At 45.3% G+C, this 27,847-nt stretch overlaps 1 protein-coding gene across 3 annotated transcripts in view; it reads right to left on the bottom strand.

Annotated features, from left to right (window-relative positions):
• SERTM1 (serine rich and transmembrane domain containing 1) overlaps positions 1-24,154 on the bottom strand; it is a 352,071-nt gene extending 327,917 nt beyond the window's left edge. For all 3 annotated transcript variants that reach the window (XM_085621721.1, XM_085621720.1, XM_085621723.1), the window contains exon 1: positions 23,861-24,154. The gene's annotated coding sequence lies outside the window, so the exon portion shown is untranslated. The remainder of the gene's footprint in view (positions 1-23,860) is intronic.
• Between the last annotated feature and the right edge of the window lie 3,693 nt (positions 24,155-27,847).

Genomic DNA, 27,847 nt, shown 5'->3' with positions numbered 1-27,847 from the left:
TTTTTGAATGGTAGTGCTAACAAATGTGTGTGATATTACTATGTTTTATTTTTGAAACCCCATTGTGACAATGTACACATAAACAAGGCAGAGAAAGAATATTCCATCCCTTTAAGCTGTGTTCAGCACTTGCAGCCGCAAGGTCACCTTACCTTGTACAAAATTACAGTGGAAAGAAGCTAAGTTGTCAAATTGCTTCCTTCCATGCACTTCTGCAAGGGACCACTCTTTTGCATACAGAAATAGAAACAAGTGTTGACTAGGGGTGAAACCTGGCCTCGCCATGAGAACGAATTGAGTACTAATATATAAACACTTGTAAAGGGAGTGGTTAAACACACAGACCCGATGCTGAGAGAGACATACTTTAAGATTGCATTCTGACTGCAGGCCCAGTAAGGTATGAGGGAAAACTAACATGAGCTGGCATGCTGTAAGTTAGTTAAATGAGAGAGTCAAAAATAGATAGGTATTTTAGACTACTTGAAATAGGTATGTATAATGAGACATGCTTGAAGATTTCCTTAAAGTGCCTCTGGCTTTAGTTGTATATGCTGAGTTTTCGTAATAATTATCATATTTCTTATACATATATTGTATACATGATTTGCACATCATAAATAGAACAGTCATCGAGCAGTACCAATCACTGTGTGTATCTACTGTCCTGGGGAGCCAGGCTGGGGCAATGAGTTATAAATAACCCCTGCAGATGGGAAAATCTCTGACTGAATAGTCTGACTCGTAACACTTCTTATGTGAAGGAGAATAACTTGTTAGAGAGGAGTGAGAGCCACCTGCTGGTGCTCCTTTCCTCCAAAGAGGGTAAAATATATATATTTCATCTGGTGGGTAAAGTGATCTCTCCGGGTTTGGCCCTCAAAGTGGGCGGTTCCCGATGATTGAATGGAAGTGCTGAGACAATGTGGAGCTGTGTTGAGTTTCTTTTTTTATATTCTACGCAGTGGAGGCTCCTCGAGGGAGTGCTGCGGGGTGGTGGGCGGGGAGGGGCAGGGTGGGGGGGGTAGTAAACTCCGGAATGCAGCCAAACGGAGTTGTGTATACCAATAAATAAATAAAACGAATGACATTGCGCGCGCTGCAACGCCAAATCGGCGTTGCAGCGCGCAATGTATTGTTTCATTTATTTATTTATAAATACAACTCCCGTTTGGCCGCATTCCAGAGTTTACTACCCCCCCTGCCCCTATCCAAACCCACTCACCGCCAGCAGCACTCCCTCGAGGAGCCGCCACTGATTCTACTCAAAGTATTTTTCAGATTTGTGGTATTTCAAGAGGCAGTCAATTCAAAGGAAAGCACATATTTCTTGAGAGTGGGTAAGTTTCGAGGTTTTGCGTTTGGGTTAAGGATGAAATACAAAGCCACTTTTTGGTCGTAATGCTTACAATTAGCCAAATCAAATGGTTTGCGACTGCAAAATGTCTAGTTTTTTCTCAATGAACTAAACCCAGTTTGTGATTCCGTAACAGGGTATTGAATCACAAAATGGGGGTTAGAAAGGCATAACAGCTCGCTATTTTGGAGTGAAGGGAAAAGAGGAAATGTATGTTGGGAGGGTATCTGCTTGAAAAAGCGAGAGGGTGGGAGGGGTCAGATGAAGACTGATAAGTGACAGTATCCAAGAGTTATGAGTGATAGATATGGTAGGAGTGCACTGCTTATGGAATGTGGAAGAGTGAGAATACTGGGTTTTAGTGCAAGGCTCGGGGGTTGAGAGGGTGTGGGTATGAGAGGTAGGGAGAGTGAGTGATACAGATCAAAAGAGGATTTACAACAACAAATGGAGTGAATGCTAGAGGGATGCGTATTCAGGAAGAGACGATTGTTTATGGCGTGAGCAGTGTGATTGGGTGGAATTCTAAAGTCAAAAACGGGAGAGCTCAGACGCAGGGAGGAAATGGTGTGAAAGGGGAGGAGTTGCTGGAGTTGAGGCTGCTCTGGTAGCAAGACATCATTTTGAGGGGGCAAGTAGAGGTGAGCATAATGATGTATAGTGAGAGGTTGAAGCAGGAGAGGGTGTTGATCAGTCTGAGGTGGGGGAATTTGTTAGTAAAGGGGAAGATGATGTAGTAGTACATAGATGTGATGTAGGTACCATGGTAGATTAGGATAAGGGTTGTAGAGTGGGTAGGCACAGGCATGTGGTGAGGGGATGGCAGACTGTGGTAAGTAGGGTAGTGAAGTTGGTAGGAAAAGGTTTGTCAAATGCTGAGTTGAGTAGTCAGTAACGCTGTAAGATATTAGCTGATTTTTTTCTAGATGTTGGAATGGTTCATTACATCTTGATTGACTGAGATAGATGCTTTGCAGCCCCGAATACCTTGAAGGGTGGATGTAGGATTTGAAGGAGTGAAGCATCAGCTGCCAAGATCTAAGTTGATTCATTGGACGTTTGTTGGTGTTCTTGACTCTGGATCAGTTGGTGCTGCACTATCAGGGAAGCCAGAGACTGATAGGGAAAGGGCATTATAAATTCCAGACTGGGTTATTAATTCCTATATGTTTTAATTTGTGTTTTGTTGGTGGATCTGTGAGCGGATTTGCGACGCTTTATCGCGTTAGTCTGACAATGATTAGTCTGGGCAGAAGGAGCTAAGTCCCAACGCCAAATAAAATGTTTGTTGGTGCTTCTCTTTTTTTTTTTTTACAAAATGTTGCAATTTCACTGAGGTCAGCTACATACTCCTTGCATTGATAGTTTGGTTCTTGGTTCGACTTGACTATTCTGTCTTGATGCTCGGTTGTATGTATATGTTGATTGCTACCCAAATTGATTGCTCTTCATATTTGAATAAATTTACTCTTGTAAAGTGCTCTAATACCCTTGGGCACCATTCCGAGGTAGAGAAAACTACACAATAAATATATTATATGTATTTTCTCTTGCATAAACTGAAAAATGCGTTTTCTAACTCCACCTACTGTTCTGCACACCTCCAGGCCCACATGAAAGGAAAACACTGAAACACCATGCAGATCGTCTACCCTGCACCACACCAATCTCCGCTTTCGCAGACCCTATTAGCCATCTATAGGGTCACAAAGGCAACTATTGTCATTTTCGTTTCAGCAATACATTTCACCCGAAATTCTGAGGCGTGGCTTCAGAATTTAGCATTGCTGTTATTACAATGACTTTGTGAGAGGGTCCCTTGTTATCTAAGAAAAAACACATTTTTAACTATTCCACACGCAATGGACTCTAACAACTATAAATAAAACACACTGGGGAAAATACCTGTGCTTGAGATAGAAAATCTGACTTTTAAACGTTGATTTTAAAGTGGTTCAAAACAAATAATGTTTAACCTTCGATTGCTTTCTGTTCAAATACACCCTACTAAAATGTAAACACTCATCACTTTCTTCGACATTTTAGATTCTCACTGCACCTTACAGCACTGCTTCAAATAAACACCAGTCTTGTGCTCTCAGCATTTACATTTCAGGACTTTAGAAGGAAGAGTTCAATGCAGGCCTGGTTTGTGCGCAGAGGGACAGTCCATCTTGCCTGGCACGGAGGAGAATCAAGAAGTCTGGTTGTCAATTAGCTATGCCCCGCCGATCAAGCGTGGTTTGTAACCTTGGCCTCGTCTGAGACATAATTGTCTTTCATTTCCTGTCTGGAGCCCAGTGTTAATTCATCAAAATGCCTGGTCAATTGGTTGAGAATGCAAGACACAAAACCCGTAGTGAAAAGCAAAGAGTAGAGTTAAAGTCGAAATTCAAGTAATCTGGGTCACTACTGACAGTAAAGTAGCCGTTACCCCTTTCAATCATCAGCTTTCTTCACTGATACAGGCAACCTCCAAGTTTCTGCCGTCACACCGCTTCTGTTCGATGACTGCCTCAACCCTCTCCCAGACACCAGCAAGTGCTTCAACATCTTCTACTAAAATTAGACTAATAAGGCGGATCAAGTGGGCTGCAGGAGGGTTTCGCCCGCTTATGCCTCTTGTGACCCAGGGTCTGGTGGGGTTGGCTGCAGTCGCTGGTGGCATCGCATCACACACCCCTGCTCACCGAAGATCTGGGGGGCATTCGGCAGTAGATGAAGGAGCATGCCATCTTGGTTGGTGAGGGTGCGGGAGTCTAGCCATCCTTCAACCTACATTGGATTCTGTCACTGCTTTCTTCACACCAAAAAAACAGGTTCTGCTGAGCACTGCGTAGTCCTTGAAGTTGTGCCACTTTCACGAGATGTGGCTGGTTTTTACCTAGACGATTCTTGAACGCTGCGCTCAGGAGCCTCTCCTCATGTGACCAGGTACAGAATATTTCCACAGAGGCTCGAAAGTAGTGCTTTGGTGCATCGTATCTCTTTTGGAATTGGGGGTCAGAGCATGCACTCGTGTCTCTTCGCTAGTTATCTGTTTGGCTCAGCTTTCAAGCTTGAGAGCTGTGCAACTGGGTGGTTCCCATGGCACCCTGAAGCCCAGGCTACTCTGCTTGTCTCTGGCCTCGATCATTGAATTAGTCAACTTCTTGTAATTTATTGACGTGCGGCCTCATGCCTGCATTTGGAAAGCAGTAAGCAGCCACCTAACTTTGCGTCCTCCCTCTCAGTTGTACTCAACGCCCGACACCCCCCACCGCAAGACTCTCACACCTGGATCTGAATGAATGAGCCCTCTTGCCAGTTTCTCATGTGTCTGACTCCTTGTCTGACCAGGACCGGCATGACTCTCCCAATCCTTTGTGATTCCTTTCTCCAGGATTAATATCCCATTCTTAAAATAGTTTTGCCTGTATTTGTATTTTTTAGCCTATTTCATTCTCCTTTCGCCATCCAAGTTGGCTCCTTTTCACCTCGATCCTTCCATATAAACGGCCACTGAAACAGACATAGGACTTGTGACATCTACTTGGAAATAGATACAGAAAAGTGACTTCCCTGACTCTCTATGCAGTAGCCTCCACTCCTGCTTCCAAAAAGGCAGCCATCCTGAAAAGAGGCCCCATCTACTCTCTTTTGTTCTCCTCTGCCTACATCACCCAGCATGGATCCTTCCCATGCCAGCAAGATGAACACACTACTATCTTTCCCCTCCAGAAAACAACTCATACCTAAACGAACCTCCTAACTTAACCAATAGCGCCATTAGAAATCTCAAACACAAAATCCTTAACCTGAATAAAGAAACTCTTATCACTGACCCCAACTTCTGCTACAACAAGGGTACTGTAATGAATGACTTTATCTTCAATTCCAATTGGCGTGCTCAGTGGAGGAAAGCCCTATCTTCTTTACTCAACACCACCATCACCAAAAAAATCCACATGGCCATAAACTCACCACTGTGCCCTCACCTTTGTACAATGCGGATGCCACCATCTCCATCTATAACAACGGTACCATTCTTATTCAATCTTCAGTCCGCAACCTGGAACTCTTTGCCAATCTCTTCTCTTACCTCAAGAACAAGCTAGACACAGCCAAAGCCCAGCCAAAGCCCAGCCCTCGCAACTCCCCTCTGACTCCTCTTCATATGACAACCTCATCTCTCCCGCCCCCCTTACCCCTCTTCCATCCTCTCTCCCCTGGGGGACAACCAATCTTCCATGGGTGTCACTGTAGTCCAACACAATCGTCCTCCATTGATAATGCTGGTACTGCCCTACCACAACAACAATCCGGCATCACTACTTCCCAATCTTCTACAGATCTCTGTACCAATAATCCATCAACTGGGTCAGTATATACACAGCCCCCTATCAACCAAACTTTACCAACACTCCGAATGTGGACCCTACCGATGCTTAACCCCCCTTCCCCCCAGCTCTCCTGACTCGGCTAGATCTCCACACTACAGCGTTTCCACCAGTCGGGAGCCCATTAGGAGTCACTAAACTTACTCTACGCTTGACACTATAAAATCTGAACTGCAGCTGATTAGGGCTCACACCCTTAAACTAGTACATATCATCTCCAACACTCAGCACAAGTGGTCCTAACTTACGACTCACCTCCAGACTAACAAAACCCTAACTCTAAAATGCCACTCTTCTACTATCCCTGCCTATACCTGGGTAACACAACCTAGCTGGAGTTATAAACCAAATCATATCAACTACAACAGAGTTCCCTTCTGTGCTGTTGCAATCTGTGTGAAACCCACACTTTTATCTCTACAGCACCAAACATACATTTGCATCAATACACAATATTAATATTTCTCCTCTTTTTTTTAAACTCAACACATTTTTATTGTTATCATCCAAATTTAAATACTGTAATCAATATACAAAAATTCACATTAAAAGATCCAATAAACAATTGTTCAAGAATTCAGAGTATTAGCGCAATTAAAAACAATGTATATATAACTCTCAAATCAAATTCTAAATGTATATATCAGCTTGTCATGATTACATTCATTAACGCATTAATAGATATTCTCCCCCTTATTACCTCTTGTCATCCCAATTGTCCTAACAAAACACATGCCAAATAAGGACAACAACAAGAATAATCACATTCAATCAACAATTTATGTGAAAATCATACTTTGTAAAACAATATCTATCAAAATATCTGTTGACATGCATTTGGGTGATATTCTACTTTTGAGCCACCGCTTTCTTCAGGATGAATTTATACATAAAATCATCTATTCTAGGAGACAAAGAAAACATAAAAAAACAATCAGTCCAACATTGATAATTATAAGGAAACAACCCTCCATTACATGTATATTTTGGTGCAAACTACTTGTTAAGGATAAAAAAATACCCTCTACATTTCTTGTTTGGGGGTTCGACCTAGCGTGTCTGCATCCAGGCCCCAATTAGGTGGTCACTATAGATACATACTCTCTCGGATTGCTTATACATGGATAACCAATTTGAGATATTAAGATAAGGATATCCATATTACAAGAGTCTTGACCATCCCTACTGTATAAGGTGCACACTGCAGTACCCTGTCCGTTTTCATATACATTGGTGATTGAATGTAATTATTCTTGTTGTTGTCCTTATTTGGTATGTGCTTTGTCAGGACAAGTGGGATGACAAGAGACAATAAATGGTAGAATATCCACTAATGTTTTAATGAATGTAATCATGGCAAAACCAAAGGGGATAATGGACGGAGTGTTGAACGTTGCAAGCACTTACCCCCAGTCAACTGATCTGGGTTTAATCCATCATCATTCTTTAGCTCGCTCCGCCACCCCAGTTCAGACACGGCCATATGCAAATCAGCCTGACCCTGTGCCTCATGGGAACAGTCCAGTCCGAACTGCCAAGCCATGTCTTCCCTGGACCGGAAACAAGCATCCTAGGACTGGTGGAGGCAAGCTCTACTTCAAACCCTTGGAGATCTTCCTCAAGCAGGAGACACAGCACACAGCAAAGTCTTTATCCTCTCCTTGGCAGAAACAGCTACTGAAGGCCAATCCCAAACAGCACACAGCAAAGGGGCAGTACTTCTCCTTCAGTTTCTCCAGCTCTTCTCCTTGGCAAAGGTTCCTCTTGGATTCCAGAAGTGATCTATAGGTCTGGGTCTCCACTTGTTATAACACAAATTCCTTTGCTCTTTGGTGGCAGAGAAGCTCTTTACACAGCCAAAACCTGTTCTGTCCTCCCTGGTGCGACTTCCTGACCGCATTGTCCAAGCCAGGTCAGGCCCATTCAGGTGTGAAAGAAATCTCCTCTCCCTGCTCTGAATGCAGCCCAAGTCTATTCAGCCCAGCCCTGACTCACCCTGGAAAGGCAGGACACACCTCACCCCCCCCCGGCTGTCTGAAAAGAATGCACATCCCCAGCCCCTGTCACTCCAAAGCCAGACAATCAATACACAAACCTAGCAGAGGCACACGGGATGGCTAAGCAAGAAAATACCTACTTTCTAAAAGTGGTATTTTCAAACACAAAATCTAAAAATCATCCTTACTAAAAGATGCGTCTTTATATTCTGAACTCAGTAATACTAAACTTGACCTTCCTAGCTTGTCCCAATGGGAAGTTATATTTATAAGATGTTATAAATAAACTCCCATTCCATCCTATGGGGCAGATATCCTTTCAATAGTTAAAAACGAAATTGGCAATATTTCACTATCAGAACATGCTACACACATCAGGGCACGTCCTACCTTTCACATACACTGCACCCTGCCCACAGGGCCGACCTGAGGGGTGACTTACATGTAAGAAAAGGGAAGGTTAGGGCCTGGCAAGTGGGTGCACTTGCCAGGTCGACATGGCAGCACAAGACTGCACAAAGGCACTGAAAAAGTACTGTTTGCAAGGCTGCTTGTGTGGGTGGCACAATCAGGGCACCAAGCCCACTAGCATCATTTGGTTTACAGGCCCTGGGCACACACAGTGCACTGTACTAGGGGCTTAACAGAAAACCAAATAAGCCAATTATGGAAACACTAATACATGACAACAATTTACAGAGGGAGCACTTGCACTTTGGCACTGAACAGCAGTGGCAAAGTGCCCAAAGCATCTCGACCAGCAAAAACGAAGTACGACACTCAGTACAAAGACAGGTCTAACAATAACAATAAAAAAGTATTATTTTCTATAAAAAGAGGAGACATAGTAATATTGTGGTTTGATTCAAATTTATTCTTGGTGCATTATTACTAGGCTGTAGAGTTAAAAGTGCGGGTTTCACATAGATTGCAACAGCACAGAAGGGAAACTTTCTGTACTTGGTAGACTCTACCCCGTCCCTTTTGGCTTGAAAGGGTGACTCTTCTTTTATGTGAAAGAATAAACCAAATCATTATCACTCCTCCTGCCCCAATAAGCTTGTCAGACAGTTATCGAATAACTATATTCTCTCCCTACTGGCCACTTATAATCGTGCTTCAGCCGACCGTGCTGTACCTGCTAGAAAAACTGAGACTATTATCACTCACCCTCTCAGGGGATCACATCCCAGCACTAGGTTCATTAATAAAGTGAACCCCAAACAAGTACCCATCTCACTTCCGCCTGCGAATGCCACCAAAATATTCCTTAAATGCTCGTTACTCAACTGTTGTTCAGCTGTGAAACATGCTGCTCACATAGCCGATCTTATACTTAACTGTGACTTTGGCATCCTTATACTCACTGAAACTTAGTTGAAAGAAACCATATCCCCAATTCTTGACATACCAGTCCCCCCCTAGTCACGACATCATCACACTAGATCATTCAGGCCACTCTGGGGGTGGCCTAGCCCGTATATACAGGTCCACACTATCTATGAAACAAACACATTCTTTATCACTGACTACCTGCGAATACCTTAGCATCATCATTATCACCAATGACAACTCAATGTGATCTCTTAACAAATTTTACCACCCTCTCATAGATAACCACACATTCATCAAACAGATCATGGAGATTATCTCCTCCATCAATGAAGAGCATCACAACTAAATTTTTCTTGGCGACTTCCGTGACTCTCTTGTGAATAGTTTTAAATCCTTGCTCCAGGATCTAAACCTTATCCAAGTCTGCAACAGCCAAACCCATAACATAGGGGCCACCTTAGATTTAATCATTGCAAAAGAGAACACCATACAAATTGAATCTATCCTAACTTGCGACTGGACTGACCACCATTGCATCACCATCCTCAATTCTGACAGAGCAATTATCTCTAGGTGCCAACCCGTGAAAGCCAAACATTGGGTCAGAGACACCCATAACATTAACCCATTCATAATGGCAGCTTTTAGTAACTGTAACCTGCTCCCGCCCTCCTCCATGTATGACGCTCATGACCTCACTGATCACTAAATAAAGCCCATGTAAAAAATCATAGCTCCCAAACAACTAAAGAGAATGCCATTCAAAAGATTCAACCCCTCGTTCAACTGTATCCTTAATGAGGAACACCAATGTCTTAGAATTGCTGAAATAGCATGGAGACATACTCCCTCTCTGTATAACCTCAAACTTCCATGACAAACACAGAAAATCTACAACAGGCACATCAGGAACTTCAAAGCGACATTCATTCAAAATCAACTTGACTGTTTGAAATTGTTAAAAACCAAACGAAATGGAAAAGCATTGTCCCATCCTATGACAACAAAACCCTATCTAACTGTGAAAAGTTTGCCTCCTTTTTTGCTGAGAATGCTAATCACCACCAATATCTAGAACACTGTGAAACTCCTACCATGTGAACCTCCTTCCAAACCCCACCTTTCTTGATCAGGAAGATTGCCTGAGAAGCCCTTACTTAAAAATTACGCCACCTGGTCAAGCTTTAAAACCTTTGATGAAACTGACACCTTAAACCTTTTGACCTCTCTGAAATACTCCAACACTTAAACTATCCCCTTGCTCCCAAAACTCCTCAATGAGTCCATTCACCTCCTACTTCCCTTATGGACTATGATTATCAAAGCCTCACTTAACCAAGGCTCCTTACACAACTGCCTAAAAAGTGGCCAGGTTACTCCTATCCTAAAAAATCCGAACTCAGACCAGTCTGACCCCAGCAACTACTGCCCTATCTCCAACATCCCAACTTTGGCCAGACTCTTAGAAAAATGTGTGCACCTACAGCTTTGCAGGCACATCGTGAAGTCCCAACTCCTCTACGAATGTCAATCTGGTTTCGGACCGGGCCATAGCACCGAAACTTCCCTGGTTCACATTGTCGACAATGCTCTATGCTCACTTGATCAGAATAAATATTGCTTACTAATCCTACTTGACTTGTCGGCTGCGTTTGACACTGTCGATCAAAAAACTCTTTTGAAGTTATTAGACCACAGGATGGGTCTCTACGGTACTATGTTAAAATGGTTCTCCTCTTTCCTTCACAACAGATCTCAGTGCATTCCAATCCACCACGCTCTTTCTGATCAATCGCTAGTGCTGCTTGGTTTACTCCAAGGGCCTACTCTTTCGCCCACACTGTTTAACCTATACATGGAGCCCTACTAAAATCCTCAAACATGCTCATATCTCCTACCACGTGTATGCAGATGAAACGCAACTCTACATGAAAATCACCTCTCCTCATGACATCAGCATCCTCAATACTTTCACAAAAATGCAGAATTGGCTGACTTGTAACCAATGCCCTCAAAACCGAATTCTTATTGATCTCACCGCTCACTGTTGCCCCTCAAATCAAAGACTCTCTCCCATATCTTACAGCCTTGAACTGTACCCCACACATCGTCTCAGCTAAATCCCTAGGAATAATCTTGAAAAATGCCTCTACATGCAAAAGCACATCCGTGTTGCCACAAGAAGAGCTAACCATCAACTACATGCACTAAGGAAACTAAAACCTTTCTTCCCCACGGCAGACCTCAAAACAGTGGTTCAAGCACTTGTGCCATCGAAATTAGACCATGGTAGTGCCACCCTTGTGGGCCTCCCGAAAATCACACTTGCACCACTGAATGCTACCTTGAACGCTGCACCTAGGCTCATCACTGGCTCAAAATAAAGTGACCATGTCACCCCTGACCTCCATCACTGAAATGGCTACCCTCTGAGGCTAGGATCCGTCACAAAATTGCCTGTATGACCCAAAAAGTGTTGCACCATAATACCCACTCTTATCTAACCCAGAAAATGACCCTATCGGGCGGAAACCGATCTTCTAAAAGCACGAGCTCCCTACTGTTTAAGCCACAAAAATTCAACAAAAAGGAAACCTAAAATCAGTCTTTTTCCGGAATTACTCCCAAAATTTGGAATTCTCTCCCGCTGGAGATCAGATGCAATCCATTCACATCCATCTTCAGGAAAGAAGTTTAAATTATACTATCCAACAAATGCCTCGCACATTAAGGCCGTACCTTCCTCTCCTCATGTGCGACGCTTTCCTCCCTGTTTACAGTTCCGTTTTCTTTTTTAGAGCTTTTGTCCAGACCTCCGAGATCCACACGTGTTCCTCCGTTTCTCAACAATCTACACATCATCCTGACACCTATCGGACTTTGCCCATGACTGTATTTACGATTGACTATGTGTTCCTATCTTTCTTCTTACCGTTTGCTTATTTAACTAATGTCTTCATTACCTATACCATGTTTATGTATATTGCCTACCATTTGTCTCATACTTGCTTTTGTTTGTTATTCTTGTAAATCGCTCTGTCACCTGAAAAAATCTTGTTGCGCTATATAAAACTCTAAATAAAGATGCCCTTGCCTGTCAGCAATGGATAAATAGATTTCACTCGACCAGCAAATACTGAATTTAACAAAAGCAGCGATCTTCACCCATGAAAACTGACTTAAGTACCACCCCAGTTCTCAGTGGAACCTCAAATTAAGACTTCTCTTGACCATGATCAGCAAGGTGAGGAACCTTTGTGTGACCTCTCTCCTTTACCCCAGGTAAGCCAAATTTCCAAAGTCCTTCATATACGTACACTGTCAAGCTAGGTATATGTGGAATTAAGACTAGTAAGTCCGTACTTACCTACATATGTACCTTCACAATATTTTGGTAATCGATATTCTGGCTCCGATATATTTGTTGAACAATATTCTTGTACTCGGTGTTTTTTCATACACCCTTTGTATTATGCACACCAGGCGCGCAATGCCCATTGGGCTCAAAGGGCTTCAGCCCCCATTCCCCCCCGTCGTGTGGGCTGAGACAGCTTCCCTGGCACACACACAGCCGCACCCGAGTACTTCACCGGTTTTTAAAAGACCATTTACTTGCTAACGTGGCTTTGCTGTTTTTCACCCCTTCTTAGAGCCCCTGCATCTCCACTCTGCATATTGCTGGAAGAGTCAGCCCCCCCCTCGACATTTTTAGTAGCCCTTCCCCCAGAAATTTGGCTCTAGTTGCGCCTCTGATGCACACTGCAGCATATTCAGAATGCCATTGATAGAATTGTACAACACTTTCAAAACCATGAATACTGCACCACTGCCTTTCAAGCTCTCCATGGATCCCATGCGCATGGCATGTCTTGATCACATCCCTTGGCCTTGTGCATTGAGCCACTCACAATGCTGGATCATTGGTCCTACAACACAAGTTTCAGACTCACCATGATCGAAAGACCCTCGGATCAAGACTGTCACCACTTCTGACAATGCCACGGTTCAGAAGGTCCTGCATGGGTGAGGCCTCCTTTGAGGTGCAGAATTAAAAGCCCTAGAATTCTCTCCCAGCCAGAATCAGACATGTCCTTATCAGAACAAGTCGAATGGGTGTGCCCCTTAAGTACTTATACACATAGCAAGTTCCTTTCGTGCTGTACTGCTGTGGTACGACTTCGGGGCCCAATAAATGCTTTTGTGAATCAGCTCCCTAAAAATGGGTATATTCAGGAACTATTTATACACAATTATTACAAATAGACAGAGCGGTGCTCTCATTGAACTTTTTAGGTCTCGCTGAGTCAGCGAGCATGCGCTGCTCAGAGAGACTTTAGTAGGTGAATTTTCAAAATGCTGCTGGCTGGCCTAGCGCTTGCGTTCACGCGAGCAGCCGGCAGCTTTGCAATGTGTACAGTCGCGATAATTTTCATTTGCGTGCGCAGCCTACTTTCACTTTTCACATGTGCGCGCGCGCACCACTCGCGTTTCTTGTTCGAATTGCAGCACACACATTTTAATTATACCTTCGTGAATACGGCCTCCATATGTGTTTGGTCTTTGTATTTAAGTTGTCACATTTGTCTGTCGATGATTGTTGCTTGGTTTAAAGGAAAAAATTTGATTCCTTGGAATGTCTTTCTCTCCCAAATCCAAACGTGTAATGTCCAATCATTATGTCGTTATTTTATCTGTTTTCCTTCCCCTTTCTTTTTCTTTTCTTGCTCATTGCTGCTTCTGCTGCTTCTGCATTTATTTCAGTTTGTCAAGAGAAAACTCTTAAACCTGGACAGATTGGGTGTGACGAAATGCTGATAACCTCCTAAGGGACTTGAAGGAGATTTTTACTCCCCCGTGGGATCTGACATCTCCCACCGAAGGTAATGCAGCACAGTATGGACTGTCTGCTTGTTGTAGCTAGAATATTTAATGTTGTTGTCTTGCGAGTGCTCAAACCCAAACGGTAGGTTGGTTTAAATATGTAATACAGAGTAGGTACAGAGAAAGCAAACTATTTTAGGAACTTCCTGCAGATAAGTAAGTTTGACTCTCTAAAGGGAGAAGTATTTTTTATGTAATACGAGCTGCAGCTGTGATTTTTTGAAATATAGATGTTTTGCATTTTCACTAGAAATGCACATGTGGTTGAAGTTTGACTACACATGGTATATCTATCTGTTCAGTTATTCCAGTGGTCACATTTGAAGGATTATTCTGCTCCTGGTCAAGCCTTTGACAAGCCTTAAAACCACTTTAGCAAAATAGTGGTAAAATGTAATATTTTAAATCATAATACATATTTTTGTTTAATACAAAGCTTTCAACCACCTTGTTAAATAGCTCCTGGACTTGCCCAGTCTCATTGTGCCTAGCTTCACTGCCTTACACGAGGCAATGATGCGCTCTGCTGTGTATATATATATATATATATGTATATATATATATATATATATATATATATATATATATCACAGGATTCTGTTTACTCGCTCTGATTTGTCACAGTTGCTCAGTTTTGTCTAAGAACTTTCTAAGTTGTTTCCCGTTTCCGTCATCCAAACCCTAGTGTCTGTTTTCACTCTAGATTTCCATTTGTCTCCCATTTTCATAATCCTTCACTCTCCTTGCTATTGATGGGGCACAAGTTCTCTTTTTTCAAATCTCATATTAACCCTCTTTATGTTTTGCTCCCCAAACTTCTCCCACTTCACTGCTATTATGAAGTCCTAATAGTTATTTTCCTTCTTCACCCTAAGTCTCAATCTAAAACCTCAAATTTTAACCTATTTTGACCCTTGAGTCTGGTATTTTGCCTTTTTGTCTCTTTCAGCTTCTCCCTCATTTATCTTAGTTCTGGAGTGTTTGAGCAGTACTTCAAATCTGCTCTAATTTTGCCTCTAATAAAGTGATAGTTGCCACCCTTCACTTATATAGTTTCTCGCTACCTCCCTTTGTTAACACCTTGAAAGATTAAAGGATTCTCAAATGTCTATTGCGCTTTATACTGATATAATCACAGAAAAACAAAAGCGTTAAGGATGGAATGTTTTAATTCATCTCAGCCACTGATAAAGATTGGAGCCATCTTCCAGCCAATGTGTTTTTGCCCTCGATGCCACTCTAGGACAAGATCGGTCATTTGCAAATCAAACTCCCGTGCTGCAAAAGGAACAGTCCAGCCTTGACTGCAAGGTCCCCTCTAAAGGGGAACACAAGCAACCCCTTCCCGGATTCAGCCTTTTTAGGCTTCTTCTGTGATATGCACCTGGAGTCCAGTGGCACCCACGTCTTAGCATACCCAGTACACTTATATAATCTTGCTAGTTTCATCAGTACCTCTGACTGGTACAATTAAACAAGCATTGGCATAGCCAATAGGTGTCGCTTTTGGGACCGTATAAGTATTTAGTTATGCAGCACAATATCCTTGGTGCAACAACATCAACTGTTGCATGGTTAAACACTTATAAGGCCCCAAAGGCGAGACCTATTGGCTATGCCAATGCTTGTTTGTAACAGCGAACAGGACGCTGCACACCTGATTCTACAAAGGCACTTAAGAGTGTGTACAAAAGTACTCCAGTAGCATTACTTTCTGTACTCACGAATGATTTTGTGGATCCTACCCTGCGACTTTGCTTCAAGTGAGAGCTGTGATTGCAGAGGACGTCAAATGTAAGTGTTTCTAAGGTACTGTGCAGCAACCCCGACCTCCTACGGCACAGATGTTAGTGCCCATGCGGCCTTTGCGACTAGGAGTGCGGCTAGGGAGCAGTGGCCTCAGAGAGTTCGGGCTCAATGAAGATGCATTGAATGGGGGATGGTAGGAAGTTCATGTCACGTCCAATCCCATCTCCCAGAGGTGCTGTCCGCAGGATCCTATGATGAGGTGCCTGACATAGAATGGTCAGGTATCAGCGGTACTGTCAGAAAGGGTCAACGGTGGCACGTTAAGCCTGGTTTTACAGTATGAGACAAAGAGCACCCGCACTTCTCACCTTCCGCGTGTGAAGCAGCGGCTGATTTGAAGCCGATGCAATCAGTGTGAAGGTGATAACGCATCAGGCGAACGCTCCTGTGTGCTCAGTCATTGTGATTGGTGTGGCGAAGTTCCTCTGTCTTCGGGATCGATGAAGGAAGGGCGCGCAGATCACAGCGCGCGCGCACTCATCTCCCCTCACAGAGAGCGCAGCTCGCGCACCTTGCAGTCTGCTGTAATCCCCGCGCTGCTTTGTCTGCTGTAGTGTGCAGCAGGCGTTCTCACCGGGGATAGCTGGAGGCAGCTATAAATCACACCGAGGCAGGTCACCCTGGCTCCCGCCAAAAACTGCTGTGTACTATTCCCAGGGTGGCCGAACACCTCATCTGTCTTAAGCAATACACACACTGTGTTTGCAACCCGGATTAGGTGGCATTCTGTTTAACGTGAAGCAAACATGGCACTGATCTCTCCCCGTAATTCAAGTGTGCACCAATATTAAAACACTGGTTTTGTTTTACATTTCAGATACCCTAAACATGGGTCAATACATGAATGAAAGATGATATTCACCTATTCTATACTGCCCTTGTTACCACAGTTGTGCAGCTGTGTACGCAAGAGGCGTTCCTGCTACTCATTTAACTAACACAACAATGGTAAAAAGGCTGAGTCAAGATGCCCAAACCCACCCCACGACCTGCAGGTTGCGCATAATTTGCTTCTGCATGTACTTTGCAAAAAGAATAATTGATGGACAGAATGCAGAACCATGTCATACATTCACCCCAGTACAGAGATCTGGGCCTAAATCCATCGTTTTTTTGCTCACCATGCCATTCCAGTTTGGACCCAGCCATATGCAAATTAGCCTTGACCCTGCGCCTAATGGGAACAGTCCAGCCCGAACTGCCAGGCCAGGTCCTCCCTGAACTGGAAACAAGCAACCTAGGACCAGTTTCGGGGTTTCACCCCTCTTCAGCCAGGATAGCTTGATTCCAGTTGCATGGAGAGCACAGAACCCACGTCTGGGCGTACCCTCACACTCGGGGTTACAAATGCAAAAAGAACAATTGATGAACAGATTGCAGAACCATGTCATGCATTCACCCCAGTACAGAGATCTGGACCTAAGACCTGGCTTGGCAGTTTGGGCTGGACTGTTCACATGAGGCACAGGGTCAAGACTTATTTGCATATGGCCAGGTCTAAACTGTGATTATAATCTATAGTAAGAACCCCTAGGAAGAAGAATTTGCATTTATTTTACAAAGGTTCAGTTTTGTTTTCGTTGAGAAGGAATTTGCATTTAGAGTTCCCTCTAGTGCTGTCAACGGTCTGGAGCCTTTTCAATGAACACTGAAGAGAAAAGTCTATGGTAATGAATGTCTCAGCAGTGAATCTAAAGCACCCAACGCACACATGCATCGTTTTACCCGATAAACGTGGATGATGGGTCTAAAAATAGTGAATATTGCGTGTATGTCATTTATTTCCCTTAAAAAATAAAACACGAGCGATGAAAGTGAAGTTGACGTCGCAAATTCGTCCGATTTTGCTAATGTTCGCACTTGACTGACATTTAGCTAATTTCTAAACATTCCAGTTTTAGTCAGAGAAGTAAAATGACGAAAAGACTAAAGGAGTAATTTCTCCAGGATCCCTCAGAGTGGCGAGGTGGAATTGCTGGGGTGTGTGCAGGTTTCTTGGCGCCTGGGTTGTCTATTTAAACATTCTACACATCTCCAAAAGGACAATGTCAGAATACACGACTTTGTTTTTCAGTCTTCCCATAATTGCTTGTATGCCAGGGAGGGCAAAGAAGACATTTGCAATTAGTGAAAACAATTTACGCAGTGCGCGTTCTTCTAGGAGGTTATTACAACGCCACGTCTAGTTTGGCTCCCAGAAAGTCCAGGCAGTGGGGTGACGCTGCAAATATCCACGGATGGTTGGAGAGTGTGAGGCGCCAGTCAACCATGGCCGTGATGGCATGGGCAGCACCGCTGACTATTAGACTGCGGTCCATAGGAGGTACTGACAGGCCAGCTCTTCCACAGAGGGCAAATAAAGGGGGCACTGGGCTCTCTTGAGGAGGGAAACTCATTGTCTCTACAGCTATCCTTAAAATTACTGTGACGTCTCTCTGGTATCCGAGATGGCCTTAATTTGAAGAGACAAAGTCCTGGCCACGTGTACAGTGTCCGTAGTCCCCTTCACGCCCCCTCATTCCAAGTGCCAGTTCTCATCAGGGTGCAATACATTTTTTGAGATGGAAACAACCTGAGGTATTCAGCAGGCATCTTGTTTCTTGTGAGACAGGGTAGAGGGAAGTGCCCCTCGGCATGCTGGCCAACATTCTAAAACAGATTTTCTCACTGTTTTATTTCTATGGAGCAACTGAATAATTGCAGGACAGACCATACTAATGGTTTGAAGATTAGTTGATGTTGCTGTCACATATGTCAAAGTGATTTTTTTAAATGTATGATATGGATTAAGGAACTTTTTGTATAATTCATTGATTTTTATGTGATTTTAATTAAAGGAATATTTGTAAACGCTTTAGTTCATGTGTTAGAATTTAATTTAAATGCTCATCACAGTTGATAGACTTCAACCCAATAGTTTGAGGTTTTAAACTTGTTATCTGTTTTGTGTTCACGTACATGGTATATGTTATCTAGATTTGTTCCAAAGGGAACTTGCATTTTACTTATAGTAAGCACAGGCAACAAAGTACGCAGGGTGCGTTGGGATATGCATAACATATTCATTGTCCACTTCCGGAGAGACTGGGTATAGGCTCTTTTCTCTAGGAGTGAAATCTAGTCTCTCCTTTATTTCTACTCTCCCACAGAAGCAAACAACAATGTATTTCTCCCCACATGAAGACAAACTTGCAAGGCGTATTTAAGGGAGGTCTTGGGTGAACGTTCTGATCCACCGGTGCCCTTCGTTGCACTGATCCCTCCCCTTCCTCCTCACATTCTTAGCAGTATGCTTACAGAGAGGCAGAATTAAACAAGAATCGATGCCACATGTGGATAATATATTCAATGCAAACACATCTCTATGAGCAAATCTAACAGGAAATGAATAAGAGACTTGGACTAGGAATGGGCAGGGAAGGAGGCAGTGAGGGGAAATGACACCAAGACACCGAGCACCATCAGCAGGATTAAGGCGGCTGAGCACCAGACGGGAGCAGGAGGAGTGTGAAGGAGGAAGGGTGAGGAGTATCCTAAACGTAAAATGATTACACAGACATATCAGAGAAATCAACGTTGGCAAAGTGCTCACTGGCACGTCCCCTTACTAACAATGCACCACATCATTTTCAGTAAATCCTCCTCTGTGCTCTCTACTCCTTGCAAAGAAGCAACCTCAAGAAACTGCACCGACTACTAAAATACCAGTGCACACCTCACAAATACCACAGATGCAAGCTCTGAGCAGTGTCATCCTGCCACTTGTAGACAAGCAGCTTTGGAACAGCATCCCGCCAGTTCCTGAGAAGTAACCTCAGAGCAGTGCACAGAACACCCCAAGAGACACAACACTTTAAGGCACGTCCCGCGCCTTCCAGAGAATAATCTTCTGGGCAGTGCACCTAACACTTCAAAAGACACAGCTCTAGAAAAGTGCACCCCACAGCACAGACCCCAGAGGAGCAACCTCCGAGAAGTGCACCCACCTCCACAGACACATCTCTTGAACAGTGCACCCCATACCCTTCAGAGCAGAAACCTCTGAACTGTGTAGGTAGCATTTCAAGATATAGAGTTCTTGAATAGTGCACCTCACATCCTCAATTTAAACAACCTCTGACCGTGGACACACTTCAAGAGACACACCACTTTAAGGGGCATCCCACGCTCTCCTGAGAAGCAACCTCTGGGGAGTGCACACAACACCTCAAGCGACACAACACTTTTAGGAGCACCACTCGCCCTCCAGAGAAGCAAACTCTGAGCAGTGCACCCACCTCCAGAGACACCTCACTTTGAATAGTGCACTGCACATCCTTCAGAGAAGCAACCTCTGAGCAGTGCACACAACACCTCAAGCGACACAACACTTTTAGGAGCACCACTCGCCCTCCAGAGAAGCAACCTCTGAGCAGTGCACCCACCTCCAGAGACACCGCACTTTGAATAGTGCACTGCACATCCTTCAGAGAAGCAACCTCTGAGCAGTGCACACAACACCTCAAGCGACACAACACTTTTAGGAGCACCACTCGCCCTCCAGAGAAGCAACCTCTGAGCAGTGCACCCACCTCCAGAGACACTGCACTTTGAATAGTGCACTGCACATCCATCAGAGAAGCAACCTCTGAGCAGTGCACACAACACCTCAAGCGACACAACACTTTTAGGAGGACCACACACCCTCCAGAGAAGCAACCTGTCAACAGTGCACATAACATTTTAAGAGATACATCACTTGAACAGTGCACTCCACACCCTCCAGAGAAGCAACATCTGAGCAGTGCACCCACCTCCAGAGACACCGCACTTGAATAGTGCACCACACATCCTTCAGAGAAGTAACCTCTGAGCAGTGCAGGTAACACTTCAAGAGATACATCACTTGAACAGTGCCCTCCACACCCTCCAGAGAAGCAACCTCTGAGCAGTGCACCCACCTCTAGAGACACCGCACTTGAATAGTACACTGCACATCCTTCAGAGAAGCAACCTCTGAGCAGTGCACACAACACCTCAAGCGACACAACACTTTTAGGAGCACCACACACCCTCCAGAGAAGCAACCTGTCAGCAGTGCACATAACATTTTAAGAGATACATCACTTGAACAGTGCACTCCACACCCTCCAGAGAAGCAACCTCTGAGCAGTGCACCCATCTCTAGAGACACCGCACTTGAATAGTGCACTCCACACCCTCCAGAGAAGCAACCTCTGAGCAGTGCACCCACCTCCAGAGACATAACACTTGAATAGTGCACTGCACATTCTTCAGAGAAGCAACCTCTGAGCAGTGCACACAACACCTCAAGCGACACAACACTTTTAGGAGCACCACACACCCTCCAGAGAAGCAACCTGTCAGCAGTGCACATAACATTTTAAGAGATACATCACTTGAACAGTGCACTCCACACCCTTCAGAGAAGCAACCTCTGAGCAGTGCACCCACCTCCAGAGACACCGCACTTGAATAGTGCACCACACATCCTTCAGAGAAGCAACCTCTGAGCAGTGCACCCACCTTCAGAGACACCGCACTTGAATAGTGCACCACACATCCTTCAGAGAAGCAACCTCTGAGCAGTGCACCCACCTCTAGAGACACCGCACTTGAATAGTGCACTCCACACCCTCCAGAGAAGCAACCTCTGAGCAGTGCACCCACCTTCAGAGACACCGCACTTGAATAGTGCACCACACATCCTTCAGAGAAGCAACCTCTGAGCATTGCACCCACCTCCAGAGACACCGCACTTGAATAGTGCACTCCACACCCTCCAGAGAAGCAACCTCTGAGCAGTGCACCCACCTTCAGAGACACCGCACTTGAATAGTGCACCACACATCCTTCAGAGAAGCAACCTCTGAGCAGTGCACACAACACCTCAAGCGACACAACACTTGTAGGAGCACCACACACCCTCCAGAGAAGCAACCTGTCAGCAGTGCACATAACATTTTAAGAGATACATCACTTGAACAGTGCACTCCACACCCTCCAGAGAAGCAACCTCTGAGCAGTGCACCCATCTCTAGAGACACCGCACTTGAATAGTGCACTGCACATCCTTCAGAAAAGCAACCTCTGAGCAGTGCAGATAACACTTCAAGAGATACAGCTCTCGAACAGTGCCCTCCACACCCTCAAAAGAAGCAACCTCTGAGCAGTGCACCCGCCTCCAGAGATACAGCTTTTGAATACTGGATTTAATAGTTCACTGCACATCCTTCAGAGAAGCAACCTCTGAGCAGTGCATGTAACACTTCAAGAGATACAGCTCTCGAACAGTACCACCCCACACCCTCCAGAGAAGAGTACACACTTCAGAGACACTGCTTTTGAATAGTGCACACACACCCTTCAGAGAAGCAACCTCTGAGCAGTGCACATAACACTTCAAGGGATACAGCTCTTCTTGAACAGTGCACCCCACACCCTCCAGAGAAGTGCACACACCTCCGGAGGCACAGCTCTTGAATACTGCATTGCAGCTCCTTCAGAGAAGCAACCTCTGAACAGTGCACGTAACACTTCGAGATACAGCCATGACCAGTGCACCCCGCACCCTCCAGAGAAGTGCACACACTTCCAGAGACACAGCTTTTGAATAGTCCACCGACCATCCTTCAGAGAAGCAACCTCTGAGCAGTGCACGTAACACTTCAAAAGATACAGCTCTTGGACAGTGCACCCACACCCTCCAAAGAAGAGCACACACCTCCAGAGACACCGCACTTGAATAGTGCACCGCACATCCTTCAGAGGAGCAGCCTCTAAGCTGTATATGCAATTTTTCAATATATACAGCACTTGAGTATTCACCCGCACACCCTCCACACAAGCAACCCTTGAGCGTGCACATGACACTTCAAGAGGCACACTTTAAGGTGCACCCCACGCCCTTCAGAGAAGCAACCTCTGCGCATTGCACATAGCACCTCAAGGGAAACAGCACTTAAAGATGCACCCCATGCCCTCCAGAGAGGCACTCTCAGAGCAGTGCACACACAACACCTCATGAGACACAACATTTTAGGTGCACCCTACGCCCTCCAGAGACGCAACCTCCGAGCTGTGCACACAACAACTCGAGAAACACAACACTTTAAGGTGCACCCCACGCACGCCATAGAAGCAGTTTCCGAGCAGTGCACACAACAATTCAAGTAAACACAGCACTTTAGGGTGCACCACGTGCCCTCCTGAGAAGCAACCTCCGAGCAGAGCACACAACACTTCAATATACACAACTCTTTAAGGTGCACCTCACGACCTCGGAAAAGCGGCCTCCGAGCAGTGCACGCAACACTTCAAGAAACACAACTTTTGAACAATGGACCTCACACCATCCAAAGAAGTAGCTTCTGGACAATGTACATATATCCCTCATTAGACAAACAATCTTTGAGCAGTGCTCACCATCACTTCCAGGGAAAGTTCCATGAGAACTACACCCACAGACTCCAGAAAACAACCTTAACAGCCAACAGTATACATACCACTAATATTTCCAGAAATGTAAACTCCCAGCAGTGCACGCGAGCTCATCCATGAAAACAACCTCCGAACAGTGCACACCACCAATTCAAGGAACTCATTCTTAAACGTGCACCACCCCCACGTCCATACAAACACAAACTGCTCCCTCTTCCATGAATGCAACCTCTGCCCACTGCACCTCACTACTCACTCCCGCGCATGCAACCACCCGAGACACACCAGGGACCGCTTCGGGATATCAACCCCATCACGACTACTCTTCACCGCTCCTAGGTGCAACTTCGGGAAAGTGCAGACCAATACGCCAAGGCAAGCCACTGTTGCAAAGTGCAGGCACCCTTAAGGCAGGTGAAGGCAGAGGGTGGGTGTGTGGAGGGCGGACGCACGGCGCCAGCCCGTGGCTTTGTTGTGACAGAAAGGCAAACATTAGGGTCATTAACTGCAGGAATGTGGCAAGGAGGCTTCAGCCTTGTGCCGCAGTATTACAGTACATCCCGCCTTGTACATCTATGAACACCAGAATAAACTGACCCCCCATCTCTCGGGAGCGGCAGTGTGGAAGGTTTGCAAGGGAAGAGCAGGTATCTGCACTGTACCTGAGTCTGGGTAACCGCAGTCCGCGCGCCGTCCCTTCTGCTCGCAGACGGCAATGCGGCTTCTCCCGCGGTCCTTGCTACCCCTCAGACTGCAGCCAATAACTAACAAGGCAGGGGTCTAGTGCAGCTTCCCAGATCCCGAGGCACGGGAGGCGTGAGAGGGCGGAGGAGCGAGCGAGAGCAGGCGGCATTACTGCAGCGCCCTCTGCCGCCCACGCTGCCCCCGGCTCGCTGTATCACGGACCCGGGATACACCTGTCTCGCCTGGACTCTCCGCCCCCAGCAAGGGATGGAGCTGAGGGACGGGGGTGCAGCCCACGAGCACCCGGAGTCAGACTCATCAGAGCCGCGCGGGCTCAGGACAATCAACTACTCTGCTGGGCACCTCCAGCGACCCCAGAGCAGCCGGTGTACAACCCCCCACCCCTCCTCCTCAGTACCTGGTCTCAGCGCCAAGGTGCGCGTCAGGGACAGTCTGCTGACAGAGGCCCGGGATGCCGCCCTCTCTCACTTTTCTCTCTGGAAAGTACTGATTTTATCAAGAGTTCGTCACCTGCTAGTCGCCGGTAATATATTTAAGTAATACTCCAATAATTAATTTTTTTGTGGTATTAGTTGTGTAGGCTTGCTTGGACATCTGCCAAAAATGCGGATGTGACGTTTTGCAGTAGCTTTTTCTGCACTTAAGCATGATTTTTTTTTTTACAGTAGTACCACAGTCGTTTCACTCGCGTCATTATTCCGATTCTCGTCATACTCACAGCAATAATATAATTCCCGTTCATTTTCCTCGTTGTTTTTTTAACGGATTTTTAGTAATTAGCCCCTAAATTAGCCAGGAGTTTCCTCATCCCTGCAGCATTACGCGAACGCAAATCCCCTCGATTGGCTTATGGCTGATGACAAACAATGCCGCCGGTTTGCGAACCGTGTGCGCTGGGGCTGAGTCAACCCACCGTCTGCCAGCGCAGTGTGATTAAAAACAGACTACCGTGACGGAGCGGGGCTCTTCACTGTGCATTTATGTGGCTGACAACGTGGGCAGCATTCAAGAGGAAGGAAAGGTATTTGCAAGGTTTACAATGACGCAGGCTGACGCCGACGACTGCGAGCGAGGGTCGCATGCTCGTGGCTGGTGAGTGCCCGCCAGCAAGTTGCAGCACGCGGGCGGAAACGAGTTCGTGATTAGATGTCTGACGTGAGTTGTTCGTTCGCTGGATGCTGAACGTCGCGCACTGCAGTGTGAAAAATGTTCTTACTTACAATCCCACTGTGCAGTTTCAAAACCTTACATTTGTCATAGTTTCCACCAGGGCACAAGTCGAGGGTACACGTGGGAATCCTGGTTTGGAGCTGTTGGGAGTCTAGCATCGAAATGCAATGGCAGGAGGGAACAAAGGCTCGCAGCTTATCACTTCACAGGTGCTTAAGAGAGGCATGCTTTTGAAACTGTGTTCAGTCAATGTATATAAGAGATATACATGTACTGTCAGAATGTCATATGTGTAGGTCTCTCTCAGTATTTACTCAATAATTTAAATACCACTATTTTGTTTTAATTATTTTATAGCACTACTCATCCCAATGCAGTGTGTCAGAGCACATCACAGGTACACATTATACATTGGCGATACATTAAGCATGCTAATAAATGTACAGGATGTGTTACATAAGACAGTGAGGGTTACAAGCTGTAAGAGCCACATGTTATATTGTGCTATATTTGGATTCCAATTTATGAACTGCAAGTAACAAAATGATCTTTGTGTTAAAAGCAGTTAGGCACTTACCCATTTACATAAAAAAAATCTGTCATCTGCTTGTTACATAATGTGCTTTGCAGAAGCCATATTCACCCTCTTTGCTACTTTTATTCAAAACTGGGACCAGACAAAACAGATCTCTCCAGCATACATTAACCTCTAGAGTTATTTTACTATAATTATTAATCCCTGAGATTTAGTTGGTGCACAAACTTTTCTGCAGCAGATGCCTTAACCCATCAGATATTTTAAAATGGAGCCATAACAACCAATTAAGCAGGACAGATTTACTGCCTTGTGTCTCCTTGTTGCCAATTTCTTTGTGGCAGGGTTTTAAAAAATAAATGTATATTTTGAGGCCCATATTTTGCCTCTGGGTTGCGTCACCTTTTTGGCACAACCTGACACACAATCTAATGTGATAAATATTGTAATGCTCTCAAATGTACTCATGATCAGCCAGCTAAACAATTGAGTGAGGTCCTAAGATCCGAGGGCATTTCTTGTGAGGTCATGGGCTGTGATGCCACTTCCTGTGATGCCATGTGCGATGTCACGCACCATGATGTCATGCAATGTAATGCCTTGAGCCATGATGTCACTTGCGTACTGCCTAACTTGGTTAGACCCCCCCCCAGGTCTTTTTTTTAGGGCTTATGCCCTGCTTTCCACAAACCCTTACTTTGCTTGAAAATGCTTGAAAACTTTTTGTGCTGATTTGGCAGAAGCAAGAATTTTGCTGTTATAAGCTAATACCTTTTATTGGCTTTTTTTTGGCAAGTAAATGACCAGATTACCTACAAATATAGCCTGATACCCCTAGTCTTGGGTTCCTAGATGCAGTACTGAAGTACTGCCCATGTCTGCAGACAGACAGCTCTTTCTGATAACCCATAAACTGTTTTTTGTTTCATTAACTTATCGGCTTATATTACTCTTCTCTGCACCCAAATTATAAAATGGTCCTTCCTTTTCTGCAGCAAACTTACTCAGAAAATCTTCCTCAAACTGGCAAACTCCCTCACAAAGATGAAAGAATCAGTCAGAATTAAGCCTAGGAGATTTTTTTAAAGATCCGCAACATCTAGAGAAGTTTGTTATTGCCAAATGTAGTGAATTGTTTGTCTATGGGAAACTGGTTAGAGCCGCAAATGTCTTCCCAGAAACCTTTTTTCCTCAAATGAATCTTCTGCCAACAGTTAGGTGCCAATTCGGATCCTGGAAAAATTTTCCCCGTACGACTCGTATCCGGTCTTTTTACCGTGCAAATCGTACAAGTAGCGTACAAACTGCCAAGTACGATTCGTATGGGAAAAAGTCCATACGAATCGCATTGCGAAAATTTCCCCACACGTCTTTGGGTCGGAAAAAGTGTCCGACACATCCTCGGACGATTTACCCTACAATTCGGAAAAATGAAGTCCGACCGCGCAAGTACGATCCGTCCCGTCCGTCCAATTTTACAACCGTATGGAAAATACACCGTACGGACCGAACTGCAATAGCAACCATGGAGACATGTGCCCGCCTACGCGCCGAACTCCCCCCCCCAGACCCCGTGTATGTACGAGTCGAACCCCCACCTGTGTATGTACACCTGTGTATGTACGAGTCGAACCCCCACCTGTGTATGTACACCCGTGTATGTACGAGTTGTTACACGGGTGGGGGTACGACTCGTACATACACGGGTGTACATACACAGGTGGGGGTTCGACTCGTACATACACGGGTGTACATACACGGGTGGGGGTTCGACTCATACATACACGGGTGTACATACACGGGTGGGGGTTCGACTCGTACATACACGGGTGGGGGTACGACTCGTACATACACGGGTGTACATACACAGGTGGGGGTTCGACTCGTACATACACGGGTGTACATACACGGGTGGGGGTTCGACTCGTACATACACGGGTGTACATACACGGGTGGGGGTTCGACTCGTACATACATGGGTGGGGGTACGACTCGTACATACACGGGTGTACATACACGGGTGGGGGTTCGACTCGTACATACACGGGTGGCACGGGTGGGGGTACGACTCGTACATACACGGGTGTACATACACGGGTGGGGGTTCGACTCGTACATACACGGGTGTACATACACGGGTGGGGGTTCGACTCGTACATACACGGGTGGGGGTACGGCACGTACATCCGCGGGGTCTGGGGGGGGTTCGGCGCATACCGGGCCCCCAATTCCGCTCGCA

This window comes from Triturus cristatus, chromosome 8 (genome assembly GCF_964204655.1).
Source record: "Triturus cristatus chromosome 8, aTriCri1.1, whole genome shotgun sequence".
NCBI classification, from domain to species: Eukaryota; Metazoa; Chordata; class Amphibia; order Caudata; family Salamandridae; genus Triturus; species Triturus cristatus.
This window is presented reverse-complemented; position numbering and strand designations above follow the sequence as displayed.